The sequence below is a fragment of the Mus musculus genome, chromosome 14 (genome assembly GCF_000001635.26).
Source record: "Mus musculus strain C57BL/6J chromosome 14, GRCm38.p6 C57BL/6J".
In the NCBI taxonomy this organism is placed as follows: domain Eukaryota; kingdom Metazoa; phylum Chordata; class Mammalia; order Rodentia; family Muridae; genus Mus; species Mus musculus.
Window position 1 is genome coordinate 63,708,399 of NC_000080.6, and position 13,333 is coordinate 63,721,731.

At 48.5% G+C, this 13,333-nt stretch overlaps 1 protein-coding gene across 2 annotated transcripts in view; it reads left to right on the forward strand.

Moving 5' to 3' along the window:
• The window catches only part of Xkr6 (X-linked Kx blood group related 6), a 239,177-nt gene that overhangs the window by 101,869 nt on the left and 123,975 nt on the right, over positions 1 to 13,333 (forward strand). Inside the window, exon 1 of one of the 2 annotated variants that reach the window (XM_006518881.4) lies at positions 1,964 to 12,538. The exons of the other annotated variant lie outside the window; for it this stretch is intronic. The gene's annotated coding sequence lies outside the window, so the exon portion shown is untranslated. Of the gene's footprint in view, positions 1 to 1,963; positions 12,539 to 13,333 lie in introns of those variants that run through there. 2 annotated transcript variants of the gene reach the window in all.

Genomic DNA, 13,333 nt, shown 5'->3' on the forward strand with positions numbered 1-13,333 from the left:
GCCACACCTGAGCAGGTGATCCTGTTTTTTTGTCATGGTGTTTTATCATAGCAGTAGAAAGCACACTAAGATACAATGGGACCCTGAAGGACATTTAATGTGAGAGCTCAAGGTCACAGGGACTTTGGAGAATATAATGCCTTCTTCCCTTCCTGGCCCCTTTATCTAGAAACACTGAAGCTTGAAGAGGGAATAAACCAAGAAGGTAGTCTCAGGCCCACATAACGCTGCAGCCATGCTTGCTGGAAATCTACTGTATGTTTAATCACTAGGAATGTATACATGAACTTCCTGTTGTTTGTGGAAAGCTGCTGTGTCTTATTTTAGGAGCACCCTGACTACTTTGGGGTTTGGGGAGGATAGGTCAGGTTCAGGTCAAGCTGACAGGAAAGGAAGCCTTAGGACTCAGGTGAGTTTCGAGGGAGCGGTGGATTCAGGTAAATGAACAGGGAGCCAGGAAGGGAGAAAAGGGTGCTTAGGGGCCACTCGTATACCAGTCCTCAAGATTCAGAGGGAGTGGCAGATAGACAAGACTGTATGTATTATGCAACAAGTCTCTTGGTTGTAGTCCCCAAATGCCTTGGAGACACTCCCTTAAGAGGATAAAAGAGGAGCTGGAGAGATGGCTAAGTGGTCGGGAGCACTTACTTCGAGAGCAGAGGATCCAGGTTCAGGTTCCATCAAGCATAAGTGGCTCACAACCATCTGTAATACCGGTTTCAGGGAATCCAGTCTCTCTTCTGACTGCCACAGGTACCAGGCACACTTATGGTACACATACACACATGCAGACAAACCCTCAAACATACAAAATAAAAGTAAAGGAGAAAAAGGGAGATGAAGGAGTTCTGGAGCTGTGATAGAGAACTGCCAGATAGGAAAATGTCACTGACAGTAGAATCAGCCAAGGATAGTGAGGATGGCAAGTTCAGTTCCTTGGAAAGTTCTTTCTGAAGAACACAGAAACTAGGCCATGTGTGCATGTGTGTTACCTTAGTACTAGAGTTGCAGAGGTAGGAGGAGACAGGTGACCCTGTTTTGAAGAAAGAAAAGGTAGAACATGGAAGCTGACAAGACTCAGGAGAGAGCTAGCTATCATGGTTTGCAGTGGGGAAGCACTTGCTCCTATAGCAATTGCCAGAGAGGCTCCAGTCTGTCATGTTTCCATCCTTGCCTTGGGTGTTGGGCAGCGCAGAGCTAAATTTTATGCAACAGTGTTCATTCTCTGAAGTCCAGCCTTTTAAAAAAGCTGCTCTAATTATTTCTTCCTTCACCCCCATATCCCTATTTAACCTGTCTTTCCCTTTATTTATATGATAATGACTTTCTTATTATATGCTGTCATATCCTTTAGCAAACAGACTATATTTTTAAAGCATTTCAAAGAGCATTTACTACAAGAGTAGCAAAGAACACTGGCATGTACAGCATGCTTTCCAGTGTTAACCTCGGAGACCTGCGTCTTTGACTCTACCCACTGCAACAGCTCCAAGCTAAGTTTCCTGCTCAGTGACAGTAAGTTTCCTTAACCCAGGATACACCCATGGATCTACACATCCTGCCAGTTCCTTAATTGGTTTGTGGTTTTTTTCATGTTGTGAGTTTTATCGTGTATGTCTCTTCTGTTGTGAGCAATCACAGTCTTTCTCTCTTTTTTTTAGGGGGAAAAGAAATATAAACACTAGAGGGAATAAAGAAATAAAAGTAGAAAATGCAAATCTTTGAAACATACCGAGAAACTTGACAGGGAGCTGGAAAGATGGCTCAGCCGTTAAGAGCATTGACTGCTCCTCCATGGTATCTGGGTTTAATTCTCAGGACCCACATGGCAGCTCACAACCATTTGTAACAGTAGTCCCAGGGGATCCAACAGCCTCTTCTTGCCTCTTCAGAATCTGTACTCACGTGATGCACACACACATACCATAGGCAAAACACCTATACACATAAAATATAAATAAGTAAATCTTCTTTAAAAGATTTAAAGAAGATTGACAAAAGGTAACTTATAACTGAGATAGTGATGTCAAATGAAATATTTAAAAAGGTTAAAAAGACTGCATCAAATGATTCTTGCAGAATGTTTTTATATTCTTCTAATTACATTTTATGTATTTGCATGTGTGTGTGTGTGTGTGTGTGTGTGTGCACATGCCTCCATGTGCATACAAATAACACAGTATGCACTTAGAAGTTAGAGGACAACTTGTGGGATCCAGTTATCTCTTTTACCATGTAGGTCCTGGGGATTAAAATTACTTCATCAAGCACCTTTGTTCAGTGAGACGTTCTGACCTGCAACCTAAAAGTCTTACTTTCTCAAAGAGTTATTATGGACATACTTCCCTCCCTTAGCATGAGAGACATTAGGACATTTATGGTCAGGAGTTGGGCCACCCTGTGGGAGGCTCAAACTCTCCTGTGAATGGCAGCAGAAAACCACCAACGGCGTGGTTTAACTTAGCTAAGGTTGAGATGGGCAGAATGGAGAGGGAGGCTTGCTCCTCTCCTCTTCTAGCTGAATGACTGTTGGGAGGGAGTGTGCCTCAGAGAATAAGTGAAGCTGCAGTTGGTGCTCTGGGAAAGGAGGAGATGCATGAAATATGAGAGAACCCACTTATTGCAAAAGAAATAGGAAACAGGGCACAGTGGAGAGGAGCTGGAGGACTTGAAAAGTCAATGTGGGAAACTGATGCGTGAAAGAGGAAGACCCGAAAACGCACTCTCCAGGGATGGATTGATGGACAGTGCTGCAAAGAACCCGAGAAGATCGTATGGAATAGAGGGTGGGAGGCATTCAAAAGGTTGTTACACCCAGCAATAAACTCAAAAGATGAAGGGAAATTAGGAGCTCCAGGACAAAGTTAAAAGAGAAAGAGATGAGTTCACTCAGTTTCTACTGAAAAAAAAATCCACCATTCACGTCCAAATGTCTGTCAGAATAGCTACTGAAAGAGAGAGCTGATAAACACAGATTCCAGGGCCTGGGGCCAGGTCCAAATTGTCCATGAGGATGAAATAGAGAGAAAGGAGGGGAGGGTCCCCAAAACTTTTGCCAAGCTCTGTGTACCAAGAGCTCTTACAACTCCCACCTCAGCAGTTGCCTGAAACACCAACCCCTTCCCAAGTGTTCACACTTGACTTAGATCTGCACCCAGCCTGGCTTGCCACATACTAGTCACAGTGTGTGCTCCTGTGTGGGTAATGCTAGGTGTTTGTAAACACCACTATCTCTCTGTTGTATAGGAATGAAATTTATTTCCCATACACACAGAGTGCAACAGAAGTGTCCTGCCTGTGGGGATCCTAGAACTTAGGTTGCCCCATGCTCCATTTCCAGGGTTATTGAAGTCATTTCCAGCCAATGCGGAGGAAGAGGATGGTGGCTCATGGCTGCCATTCCAGGTTTTGAGAAGCTGAAGCAGGAGAATTGCTAGGAGAGTGAAGCCAGTTTGCATGACAGAGTGAACTCCTGACTCAGAGAGGAGATGGGGAGGGAGGGAGGGAGGGAGGGAGGGAGGGAGGGAGGGAGGGAGGGAGGGAGAGAGATAGAACACACAGACACACTTGATCGTGGGAGGATTTTAGGGCCACACCTAGTTGGGGGATCACTGTCATTTACATTGCACCAGCTTCAGTTAATTAACAAGAACACCTGATTGCTAAGGAGACCGAGCAACATTGTGTTGGCTGGGTTTTCAGGGGAAACAGGGACAGTTTTGATATATACATGCATAAAGGTTAATAACAGTAATTTTTAAAGTTTGCTCCACAAAATAAGTAAAGCTCAAAATATAACACCATCACCTCAGAGGGTTGTGTCTACTCCTGGAGCTTTTTACTCCCTGAAAATATTTGCAAAATGATTTAACTGTAATCATTTCATTGAAAATCCATCTCTTTCCCTTGGATCCTGGGCATGATAGGTTTGAAGTTAGTGCCCCATAACCTTGTGGAGCTGGAGGTTTTGGATCTTCATATTTCCTTTGCAAAGTCTTTCTAAGGGCAGGAGTGAATGAAGGCACATGCAAATACATTTTGTGCACACTTGGTTCATAGATCCCAGGCTACAATCCCCTGGCATTCTCGAGAAGCCAGTGGTTCTCCCTTACCTCAGTTTTGGCTCCGTATACCACTGAGCTGTGTAAATCTGCTTTGCTGTCTATAGCTTGTTCCCCCTAGTGCCTGGCCAATGCTAGCCTGTATCTGGACAGGCCCCATACTGGCAGCTTTTTCTCCCGCCTTGTTGGACTTCCAAACTGGACCTGACTTGCTTTCTGCTGTCATGTCTAGTTTCTTTCAGCAGTCCTAGTTTCCTTGGCCTGTCTGTTCTATGGCATTCCGTGCTTCCAGATGACTTTGCCCTGGATGGATTAGCCCACTGCTGTCCTGGTTTCACCCCACATGATGTTTGCTTGCTTGCTTGCTCTTTAGAGGGAGGAGCGTGGCTAAGGGACCCAGCAGGCTGTGAGATAAGAGCAGCAGCAGCTCCTGCTGTGGTGTCCTGGTCTGACCCATGCACACGCAGATCCCCTTGAAGGGCCTCAGCTGCAGACCTAGCACTGTGGCTGCTGGCAGCCACCTACCTTTCTCTCCAGGGTGCACCCAGCCCTCCCTCCCTCTCCGTATTTGGGCCAAGTAGGCCTAATGGACCTGTCTGACCCTCAGTCCCTGCTCCAGGAAGATGGGAATGGATTTCTCATTCTCAGTCTTCATCTGTACTTTCTTGGGACCTTGAACAGAGCACTTTGGGGGCTTCTGTGGCACTCTGGACAGAACCCCGTTGGTGAAATCTCAGCACCCTGGACAGACCCAGTATATATTCAGTACCTTGGACAGAGTCATGGGGGCAGCTTCAGGACCATGATCTTTGGTGTTCAAGACATCTTCCTGGGACATGGCTTCAGCACCAAGGACAGAGATGTTCCAAAGTGGCACTCATCACTTTGCTATGGACAAAGGGCTCCAGGCAAAGTTTCCAGCATGCTGGGCAGACACCACCACCGCCTTCCCCTGCCCTTGTGTTTTGTGTCTTCATTGCCCTGACAAAGGATTCACGGCTCTCAATGGCCACACAGATTTCCAATGTTGACTAAACAAACTGACTGTTACTAAGATTCACCCAAACTTGGGGATTGGCCTTCATGGGTCTATATTGCCGTCAGCAAGGACAGCTAGGTGGCGTTTTCTAATCAGCCTGCTCCCATTTTTGCTAATTTGGAAATTTTAAAACAGCTCTTTAAGTTGTTGCTCCAGCTGAGAATTGCCACTGTCCCTGTGCAATGAGGCCAGATTTCGGTGTGGTGCTGCAGCCCAGCTGTTTCAGCCTGAGCCAGGAAGCAAATTATTTCTTATCTATCTCCTGTGCAGGCACCACAGAGAGATCACAGACTTTAGACCTGGCTCCCAGTTCCATTGAGATCTGGGATACATTGTTTCTTCTTTTTGGATCATTTGTAAAATAATATTTACTACCCAGAGCTGTTCTCACAGATTGTATCAGGATGGTCATATTCCTGTGGCACCTGAATTGTCTTTTTAAAATGTAATTGTCTCCTTGCTTATACTTGTGCTCTGACCTCAAGGTTCCATATACTGTGTGTGTGTGTGTGTGTGTGTGTGTGTGTGTGTGTGTGGTGTTTGTGTGCGCATGTGCCTGTGTGCCCTACTAGGCAACTACATCAGAAGTCTTTGTCTATTGCTCTCTGCCTCATTTTTTGAGACAGGGTCTCTCACTGAACCTGGAACATACAGATTGGGCTAGACTGGCTGCCAGTGAGCCCCAGGGTTCTCCCTATCTCTGTACAAGCTCACCACACTGGTTTTTATGTGGGTACTGGGGCTTAAAATCAGGTCCTCATGCTGGCATGGATAGAACTTTACCCCAACTGAGCCATCTAGCCCTTACAATATTCTTATTCTATTAGTAAATGGATTTTTGTTTTACAGGTGTATTTTAATGTCGATCTTGTCACCTGTATATTACAACTATCAAAAAATGGAATATCCTGAGTTGTGGGAGACATTGGATCTGAGTGGCATTCTATAAGATACTAAAGACCCATGTGACCTAGAGTACCCTGTAGTGTTACCCAGATTCAGCCTTCATAAGCCCTTATATAGATGCTGTTACCTTGGCCAGAGTTCCAGATGGGCCCACTGTGGACTCACAGGCCAGTGCAGGTTGTGTAAAGGACTGTGACCAGGATAAGGGCCCCACCCTATGCCTAGGTCTTGGTTCCTGGTCTGCACACCGTGGTCCTCACTGGTCCCTCCTTCCACCTGGCACCACACAATGCCTGGAAGAGGTGTGATGTTTCTCTAACACGCAGAGCCCAGTTTGTAAACAAACCCTGGAGCTGGTGCTGCCACCGCCCTCGCAGCAGATGGCTCTGCAGCTGCCCACTGGGTGGGGCCTCCCTGGGAGCAGAATAGACAGGCAGGCTCCAGACTCTGTGATGAAGCGAAGGCGCTCAGGGGAGACCCAGGGGAGGATTCGAGGAAACCTAGGAAAGGGAACACCCCACACCATTCTTCCAGGGCATGCCTCTTGTTTCTGTCCTCCTTCCTCCCTGCTTGCCGGCATATCTCCAGCCTTTCCTTCTTTCCTCCTTTTCTTCCCTTTCTTTTTTTCCTTTCCTTCCATCTTCCTCTTTCCATTCCTAATGTCTACCCCACCTTTTGATCCCAGGGATTGTTCTCTTTTCAGGACTTGGGTGAACATTACCCTCCACTGTGCTGCAGTTCAGCCGGATAGTGCCGTGGCACAGTGTCCATGCCTGGGGAGTAGCCGGTGCCTTTGTCAGGAGGTGAAAGAATGCATCTATGCCAGGTGCATGTTAGCCCGAGGCATCCATCCTCTCACGTGTGGATCAGAGACTCGGTGGGCGGCCCAGGTAGACAGACCTGAGTATGGAATTTAGCTAGCTGAGGCATCTCTTTCCTGAGTGATTGGCTGAGCAAGAGTTCTGGGCTTTGGGTCCACTTCCTGTCTGCTAAGTGAAAGTTCCTGTCTTGGAAGGGCAGCTGTAAAGGCAGGAGGATGTGAGCCGTACCTGAAGGATTACTTTTAATAGCCTCTACTGTGTCCTCTGCTGAAGGCACCACATGTGGGGGGAATCCAAATTGTTGCAAAGAGGAGGGGACAGTACAGTGGGAGTTGAAAGCTGGGGAGGAGCCTTCTCAGTGGAGGCAGAAGGGCAGAGGAGTGGCTTGCACAAAAAGCAGAGAGACTGGATGATCCCTGGCTGTGTTGACAGTGGTTCTGTGCCACCACCACTGCCATTTAGATGTGCTGCAGTGTTGCATGTGACGCAGGGCAAACGCTGGCATGGCTGGACTAATGCCACTTCTTATTCATTTATTTCATTTATTGAACGGGTGGTTCCTGAGCTCCTACTATGTGCCAGGCCCTCCTAATGTCTCAGCCGTGAACAAAAGCACAGAAATCTCACCATGGGCAACTTAGATGGGAGTGAGGAGAGACAGAAGGATTGAGAGCTACAGCATCCATAAGCATGCTAATGCCTGTACAGAATGTGGGGTTCAGGCAGAGCGGTTGCTTATTGCCGCTTTGGATTTAGTGTAGAGAGAAAGCAGAACTAGCCTCTTATGAACAGCATGACTCTAGGGGAACTAGGGGGCTTTTGAGTGGCCTGGTAAGTCATGCTTTAGGATGCCAAGGTGGCCATTCCTCATCTCAGAAGTGAAAGGGGTGGAGTCTGCTCGCAGGCATGGGAAAGGTTAAAGGAAAAGAAGGAATGAGAGCAGAGAGTTCTGAGTGATTGCCAAGGCTGTTGTCATGTCACTTCATACTTGCCTTTCTGTTTTTACTGGCTACTCTGACTCTGGGGCTCAGGGGTTCAAGCCACCTGCTCTTTCCCAGAAGCTGGACCAGGAAGTCACACACTTCCCCCGACATACCGTGGCATCACCTCACATCAGCTGAATATCTTTAACTTTAAACCTAGGGTCGAGATGCATAAAGAACCATGTACCCACTTGCAACATGCCCCACCACATAGCATGTGTTCCCAGTGGCTCTCAGAAGAGCTTGAGAGCAGTCAGGGAGCTCTGCAGTTCAGCCACAGGGACCTTGGAGAGGAAATAGGGAAGGGGAACTTGTGAGAAATGTGATTCCAGCCGTGCAACAATAACTTCCCAGTAAATGCACAAATAAAGGGCCGGCAGCAATGGCCAGGGAATGGTCATTGAACTGGGCTTTCTCTGCCTCCCCAGGTTGGATACATACTGTAGGAGACCTCCTAACATCAGCCTCTATCTGTCCAGGAATCCTCCTGTGGGGGCAACCAGCAGGGGGTGCTCATAAGAACGTGGAGGAGCAGAATACAAGCCTCAAGTAGAGGGGATTTCCTGTGAGATTGTTACTCTCCGGTGCCTAACTGAAACACTGCACAGAGAAACATATGGAAGAAATACTGTGTTAATAGGTGGTTGTGTGACCTTCGGCCCCAGAGCTGAGCAAAACAGACGTTGTCTTGTTGCTCAAGGCTTTGGTCATTCCCTGCACCGTACTCTCCCAGTGCCTAGATACTCTTCCCTGTTTGTAAGGCAGTGATGTCTTTCTAGGAGCCCCTGTCTTCACTGCAGGATGCTCTGTCCTGGTGAATCCAGTAGATCCAAGATATGCAGATGCCTTCTGGGAGCACCGGAAACTGCTTAGTATGTGGCATGGGGTCATTAGATGTCACATGAAGTAGGGAGTGTCAGGTGTGGAAGCCATATGCATTCATCTCTAAGAGCTGAGTCTTAAGGGCACTAGCTAGCTACCCTCTCCAAAGGCTTAAGGGCTTGGCTTCATTAGTGCAGACTTGGGAGCTCATTGCCTTCAATCCCCAACCAGATTCATCTGCTCAACCCATATGGCTTCCCACCCTTACCTACCTACAGCAAGAGTCCTTGCACACGGGTCCCCTCACCATCTCTGGCCATTTTTATCTACTAGCCTCGTCTAGATTCTTGACTCACCCATACTGCAGTGCCTTGCACACCTCACAGTTGTGGATAGATTGTCTCACAATTTTACCAGAAGTAGCTGTGCCCTTAATGCCTTCTCCCTCAGACATCCAAGCAGAACCTCTGCATACTGCCAGCCACCTCCCTATGGCTCCCAGCCTATCCCTGGGCATTTACACTCTACAGTGAGGAAACATCTTGACCCTAATTGAGGCTTCCACTGGTGCCCCAGGGCCTTTGAATGTATTAGAGATGGTGTTTGCCCTGTCCTAGGCACCAGTACTTGGGGCTCTCAATTCTGCTGGGCAGAAGCCCTGGCTGTCCTCACTCTGACTTTCCCTCACCAGTGACAACATGTTGTATCATCCCATGTTCTCTGTCCATCTTCTTACTCACTTGTAAGGTGGGGGCAGTGGTTCTAGTGGTCCCCTTCAGTGTAGGCAGATATTAGACTTCCTGAAGGATAGTCAGGAAACATGGGGCAGTTGTTCCTTTTAGAGCATGGTTGCCTGTGTACTATGAAGTGTTCCAGACTGGTTTGTGGAGGAAGGGGATCCCTTCTGCAGTTGAAGGACTTGGCCTGGGGGCCTAGGATTCCTGTGCTCACCCAATGCTCTAAATGACATTAGCATGTCTTTAATGTTAGCAATAACTGGCAGTGCCCTAATTGTCATGTGTACAACCTGAACATTGTTCCATGGATGAACTTCTTGTTCAGAGTGATATCATCTCTCAGCTGAGCTTCACTACTGAGTCTCATGCCATCTAGTCGTCAGAACTGGAGAGTTTACTACCGAGTCATTCTGAGCTGCCTGTCTCTCCTTCTGGCCCTGCTGAGCATTCACTTCCTGATATGACTTCCCCGGGCCCATTGGGAAAGGCCGTGTCCAGAGGAAGGTGGGCTCCACCTTCTCTCCCATGCTGGCTTCCTGATACCAGGGCTGGCCTCCTTCATCCATGCATACATGTCCATGTGTGTGAGCGCTGTTGAGGTCACTGAATTCTAGTGAGCAGAGAGACCTGGAGAGTAGCTTCTTCTGGATTGGGGAAGGGCTCGCTGGGTAGAGACGCTTGCCATCAAACCTAATGACCAGAGAGCATCAGCCTCAGGACTCTCATACTAATAGAAAAAGTGATAACTCCCCACTCCCAAGTTGTGTTCTGACCTCCACATGTGCACTAAGGCACACACACACACACACACACACACACACACACACACACACACACCATCCACCCAGTGGGCTGCATTGCTTCTACTTTCCCAGTGTGTGTGTGGGGGGGAGGGGAGGTATTTATTGGGAGGAACCAAAGGGGAAAATGAAATTTCGTGGACCTGGGGGTGTTTTTATTTTTATCCACAGGGCTGTTGTAAGTGGATCTTGGTCCCTGTGGGAAATCTCAGGACGAGAAGGCTAGAAACAGATTTGATCAATGAAAGTCGTTTCCAGACAGAACAAGCCATTGATAAATTCTAGCCCTGTCGGGTCAATCAGGCTCATCTGTTTCTGGGAGACAAGGAGGGAAGGGGAAGGAAGAGGAAGGGAGGGAGGGAGGAAGGGAGGAGGGGGGAGGGAGGGGGCAGGAAGGATGGCGCCTACTGGGAGGAGGTTCCTGAGCTGGGCCTCCCTAGAGTCTCTTGCAGGCTGCCCCCCTTCTGCCCATGAATCTTTTATTTCCGTGTCTGGGAAAGAGGAAGGGATGCAGAGTTCTGTCTAATTAGTGTGAGAGGATCTGGGATTGATCTGAGCTGTGATTGATGGATTCATCCCAGCTGCCAGCGGGGCAGTGGGCTACCCGAGGGAGGGCCAAGTGCAGAGCTGGCTTCCTTAGCACTGCAGAGACTTTGGAAAGCAAAATGAACCCTCTCCCCACACCCTTAGTCCCCTTTTACAAATGAGGAGTGTGAGGTCTGGAACAAGAAACACGATATCCCTAGGGTGGGGTCCTAGTCACACAGGGACAGGCCCTGCCACCATATAAAGGAAGGCAGGAAGAGGGCATACTGGATTTTGACCTGTTTGTCCCACTCAAGGCTGTTTGTCCTTCCACCAGCAGCACCTCAGCCCTGTAACCAAACTCCTGTACCGTGGCTGAGTGTGGAACATAGGGAGTGACCTGAAAGTCCCTCAAGTGAGTGTTAGTGTGACAGGGAAGTCTCTCCAAGCCTGCCTCCTCACTGTTCTCCCTAGAGTTCTAGACTGTCACAGCCAGAGTCTCTTAGACTGCTCTTCCTGCTCTGAGACCTGGTCCGGGTGACAAGTGACTCGATGAGACATGGTGGCCCATGGCAAAACATGTATTTAAACTCTATCTGGATCCAGTGTGTTCCTCTGCCGCTTGAACCTGCCTGCTACATTGTGCAGAGAGAATGGGTTGATGCCATTCCAGCACTCCCAGAGGCTGGAGGCCACTCCCGATGCCCCTTTACTGAGATTGGCACCCTGCCTGCCGGTAATAAACGGTGTAGAGTGGATCAAGGTTTTACCTGGCAGAGGGCTCATGCCTGGATGGCAAAAGCTGTATGATTTACGACAAGGGTAAACTGAGGCACACAATAAAAAAGAATGTCTTTCAGCTATGCCGCAGTGGATAGTGACCTTGTGACTGCTGCGCTTGCGCCTTCATGATTCCACATGGACTCTTAAACCTGACAGAGGGGTCAGCTCTGTGGAGTTGGTTAATGTCTTGCTTTCCTGTTTCTTACCCATTTCTAGATGTCTTTTGGGTCTAGCAGTCTGATGTGTTCACTGCCAGCATTAGCATTCCTCTCTCCCTAGGGGAAGTCCCCAGCCTTGTCCTATTGCTCCCAGAGGGCATTTGCTTGTGCCACCTCTGTTTCATTGGTAAGTCTTGTTGTTGCCACTGTTTGTTTGTTTTGGTCTCTGACTTCCAAGAAAGACTTCCTGGGTCACTTTACTTAAAGCAGTCTAAGATTGGAATCTTCAGCCCTTCATCCCCTTAAAACTTTGGGTCTCCAGCCTCTGAACATTGGTGTTTTTGACTCTTCTCCTTCTCAGGATGGGGCGGGTCCTGACTCTGCCACACCCATCAACAGGTACCATGTCCACTCGAGTATGTATGTACTCAGACATGAGTTTCTGCACATGAAGAGGCAACGTAGAAAAAAAAAGCCCCACCAGAACAGTTAGTTAGCTTGGAACTGTCCGTGGGTCTAATCCTGACCCAGTTTAGGCTCCTCACCAACCAAGAATAAAGAGGCAACAGGTGACTCTAGAAAAAGTTCCAGGCAGCCCACAGGTCTTCCCAGCCACCAGATCTCCAGATGAGGCTCTTCCAAGAATAGGACACTCTACAAACACAGCACCTGGACCAGAGAGGCCACTAAGCCAGACATGTCCTCACAGATGGTTCTACTACTGAGGCTGGCCATCTGCTTGCTTGGTGACTCTGCACACTTATTAAGGGGACAAAGGACCTGTCCTGATCTTGCCCCAATAGATGCCTTGTGATGTCATTGGTATGACCTGCAGCCTGTGGCCACAAGGTGCCTGAGTAGCCAGTCATCTAAGCCATCTTCTGACAAGGGGACATGTTGAAGGTGAGTAAGGGACTGAGCTGTGAATGCAGGCCAGGAGAAAAGGAAGCAGAGTCCCAGGGCTGGCCCAGGATAAGACAGCCACCTATGGCTCACCCAAGTGACTTGGGACACTACTGGGACATGGAACCCATATGCTAAAGTCTCTAGAGTGACACAGACAGTGACCCTTTGCCTGCTGCTGCCTCTGGCCTCCATCCAGAACATCAGACACCCAGGATCTATCCCTACATCCTTATTTCTAATGCAACCTCAGACAGCGTGAGCACAGCCTCTAGAGCAGTTCCTGGTTGGTAAGGGACAGACTACCCAGACATTGGAAAGTCGGGCTCGCACCCCGTTCACACTGTCATATCACCTAGTGCTCATTAAAGAGCAGAGGTTGTCAACTTTGGAACTCCCTTACTGCTTGTGGGTTGATGAGCTGTCTTCCACCTATGACCTGACTTTGCTTTTCCTGAGAGGCTGAGGCCAGGTCTGCATGATTCCTGCTGTCTGTCTGACACCCCGAATCCAGCTGGCTTGCCTCCGCACTTGCTTCCTGCTTGCTTTCTGATCTGAGTCACAAGGATACAGGTGGCTCTCAGGAACACTTTCAAAGTCACCCAGGTTTTCAGAGAGCTTCCAAGCTTCCCCGTCACCCCCACCCCCACCCAACCCCCTTGTAGCACTACTGCAGGCAAAGCAGGGAGGTGTGAATGGGAGCTTAGATCATCCCAGCTAGCAACACTTCCTAACAGGGCAATAGCTGAAATGCAGATCTTACCTAAGTCTGAACATAATAGTGTCTAGAACAGG